The sequence below is a fragment of the Onychostoma macrolepis genome, chromosome 01, assembly GCF_012432095.1.
Source record: "Onychostoma macrolepis isolate SWU-2019 chromosome 01, ASM1243209v1, whole genome shotgun sequence".
NCBI lineage: Eukaryota > Metazoa > Chordata > Actinopteri > Cypriniformes > Cyprinidae > Onychostoma > Onychostoma macrolepis.
In genome coordinates, this window is record NC_081155.1 from 41,777,895 (window position 1) to 41,781,724 (window position 3,830).

The window sequence follows — 3,830 nt, forward strand, 5'->3', positions numbered from 1 at the left end:
TCTGGTTTTAAATCCTGTCACAGCACTGAGTCTGCCCTCTGAAGAGTTTTAAATGACGTCATGTTGACTACGGATTCTGGCCAGTTTACAGCTCTGGTTTTGTTAGACCTTAGCTCTGCCTTTGATCTGGTCAACCATGATATTCTTATATCTCGTCTTGAGGCATGTGTTGGTTTACGGGGCACAGTATTACAGTGGTTTAGGTCATATCTTACCAGTAGGAGATATGTCGTCAACATTGGGCACCATTTCTCCTCTGAGATGCATTTAAAATCTGGTGTACCACAAGGATCGATTCTTGGTCCAGTATTGTTCTCACTTTATATGCTTCCTTTAGGGCTTATTTTTAACAAGCACGGGGTCTCTTTCCATCTATATGCAGATGACACCCAAATCTACATCCCCTTAAAGCGTGGCAATAAACATGGCATTAAGCCCATTTTGGATTGCCTGGAAGAACTGAAACTTTGGCTTGCAACAAATTTTTTATGCCTCAATGAGAGTAAAACTGAATTCATCATGTTTGGTCCCAATGATAAAAGTGTATATGATCTCGAAACTACTTCTCTGTCACCATACAGCACTACTTGTGTCAGAAACTTGGGTGTTTGGTTTGACAATAACCTCAAATTTGATAAGCAGATAAGTTCCGTTGTTAAGTCCTGTTTTTATCATATCCGGCTTCTCTCCAAAGTGAAATCATTTCTATCATCACGGATGTTTGAAATCATAATGCACGCATTTGTTACATCTAGGCTTGACTACTGTAATTCTCTGTACATTGGTGTTTCTCAGTCCTGTGTCTCTCGTCTGCAGTTAGTCCAGAATGCAGCAGCTCGGCTTCTTACTGGAAAGCACAAATACGATAGTATTACACGGTTTTAATTTCACTTCATTGGCTTCCAGTAAAGTACAGAATTGATTTTAAAATTCTATTGTTTGTTTTAAATCTCTTCACAATCTGGCCCCAATGTACTTAACTGAGTTGTTACAGCCTCATACTTTGTCGAGATCTCTCAGATCCACTAATTCTGATCTATTGCATGTTCCTAGGACAAGACTAAAACGAGAGGTGACCGTGCCTTTTCTGTTGTCGGCCCAAAACTTTGGAATAGTCTCCTCTCATATCAGAACTGCTCCAACCTTGTCGGTTTTAAATCCACATTAAAGACCTATTTCTTCTCGTTGGCGTTTGATACTCCATGATAAATTGTCTCTGTCCTTGTGTTTGGAGTGCCACACATTCTTATAGCCTGTGTATATTCTGTGAATATCTGAGTTTTTTAGCTGTATTTAATTCTGCCTATAGTCTGTATAGTGTTGTAAAGCACTTTGGTCAACTTCGGTTGTTTTTAAACTGCTATATAAATAAAAAAAAAAAAAAAAAAAAAATTGGCTTTTAGGTGCTTTGGAATACAAAACAAAAAAAAAACAGTAAAATAAATATATATTTGTTTAATGTTCACACAATTAACACAAAATTCTTAAATAAAGGTAGTTTCTCTATTTTTGCAGTATTCAAGTGTTCATGTCCCTGAATAATATCTGCATGAACCTAAGTCTGCAGAGTACACATAATATCTAGTAGACAGCAATCCTTGTGAGTGAGAAGTCTGGTGTGGAGGCTGGATCTCGAACTGACTTCTGTCCAGGTTATCCGTCTTCACGAACTGCCCTGAAATACAATTCAAACAAACAATGTAGTGTGAGGCTCTTACATTCACAATGCTAATTTTTGGCCTCGGTGGTGAAGTGTGCAGAAAATTCTGCTGGACTGAAATTTAGTATTTGGTGAACAGTCTTCAAGAGTGCAAATAATATTTTAAGTTTTAAGTATCTTTCAGGCTCGCGTGAGGTTTCCACGAGCAACAAAGTCTGCTTGAACAAAAATTTCACTACATTTAAAGTTTAGAAAACAATATACAGACCGTTACAGTTTGAAGTGAGGTGCGTTCACAGTACTGGTTCTGTCTTACCGTTATAAATTTTAATTTCAAAGAACTTTTTTATTATCATCTGTGTCTTTTTTAAAAAATTATGATTGACCCCTCTGTAGGTTGTTGTGTATGAAGTGTCCTCAGAGCAGAGTTAAACAAGATGGCCTTGTAGGACATACAGGAACCCAGACAGCAACATAGTGTCGGCCCAGATCCGCCCACATCTGGCCCGCGTGAAATCCATGCGGCCAGATGTGGGCCGGATCTGGGCCGACACTGCTTGCTGTCTGAGAAATATTTGATATTTATTTGATATATTTTTTGAATATTCGACAAACTTTTGAATGTTTGAGGTTTTACTTACTAGTCAGATGGTTCATGGTGCTTTGGAGATGTTCTTCGACAGGAGATCTGCTCCGCTCCAGCTCTGCAGCACAGCCATCAGCATGGAAGAATAGGAACAATATGTCACATAGCCAACAAATGTAGTATTCAATGTCAGGATTATTAGAAATAAACACACTACAGCAGAGGTGAAATGCAATAATAATAATAATAATAATAATAATATACAAAACATACAAAAAATCTTAAGATACCAGAATTCATATTTTTAGGTTTTACAGATGCATGATGATATAGTTGAAATATACTGTGAAAAATTCATATAAAGTTATTTAATAAGATTTCTCAGATCACCTGTGTTTCCTGTATCTCTGTCGACAGCTCACATTACAAATTTTTTTGTAACTTCCCCTGTTTTAGGTATTTTATTCTGACGCTCCTGAAATCACAGTACAATTTATCAATATTTGTTTGCAATGAAAGTTCAAAACGTGTTTGAAATAGTTTCAGCCCATTAGTTCATGTAAGTGACGTCACCGATTGACCCCACAGTGCAGACTTTTAGGTTAAATTAATTAGCTTATAGTGACTTCCATTTATCTATTGACAAAGTATCAGCAAAATATTTACAAAACTATCAAAGCCGCTCATCTACACATAAAAGGTGCTTAAAAGCTCAAACGTTCATTAATAAGAGCTCAAATGTATAAGTTGCCTTACCTCTAATTGTTAGCCTCTATAGTTAATGGTTGTGATGCTAACGGTCTTTTTGAAGACACTATACCACTCCTGTAAAGTAAAGATTCAACAGAAACGTGTCAGTAACATGTAAGAAAGTGTCAGGAAATGTTGTATGTATTATTTGTGTAACTTTAGGGACTAAACTTACCTGAAAGCAGTGAAAAGAGCAGAGAGACAGCTTCTCGCTACCTGTCAGCTGAGTGAGTTGACGCCCTGTTACCATGGTAACCTCCTCCGCTTCAGTTTAAATGTGATTTGAATGCTCAACGCGCGCGCTCATTGGCCGTCCACACGAACGCGGTTATTTTCAAAACAGCAGCTTTTTCTATGCGGGTTGTTCCGTTCGTCCTCACGCAAACACTGCAGCAGGTCACTGAAACCGAACATTCTGAAAACTCCTGCCAGGGTGAAGATTTAAAAACTCCGGTTGCAGTGTTATCGTGTAGACAGCTAAACCGGAGTTTTTGGCTTGTGACGTCGGAGCCTGCGCTGTTATCTCCGCCTACTGGAAACTTTGTCAGGCTTCTGATTGGCCAACATGGCCTAAAACACAAAGTTACGCATTTACATAAATAGTACAAAAGTCAAATAAAATGTCCTGAAATTTCATCATGTATTGTTTAGTAGGCCTACATCAAACTGTAAATTGAATGAGAATATGAAAGCAGTGAATGCAAAACATTGTTTGAAGTCAGTTATATAGGCTAAATAAAACAACAGGATATACTATTCTATAATATAACATCATATGGGGCATGAATATAATTTCACATGCAAACACAATTAAACACAATATGAGCTTTATGC

General features: G+C 37.5%; 1 long non-coding RNA gene across 2 annotated transcripts; it reads right to left on the reverse strand.

Moving 5' to 3' along the window:
* Nucleotides 1-1,401: 1,401 nt before the first annotated feature.
* LOC131537192 (uncharacterized) lies at nt 1,402-3,416 on the reverse strand. 2 transcript variants are annotated; one of them, XR_009270207.1, is made up of 5 exons: nt 3,172-3,251; nt 3,003-3,071; nt 2,637-2,721; nt 2,302-2,364; nt 1,402-1,675 (listed from the first exon to the last, which is right to left on the reverse strand). It is a non-coding gene; the product is annotated as an uncharacterized LOC131537192 (long non-coding RNA). The 2 variants fall into 2 exon arrangements; XR_009270206.1 differs by having other exon boundaries at nt 3,003-3,416.
* Between the last annotated feature and the right edge of the window lie 414 nt (nt 3,417-3,830).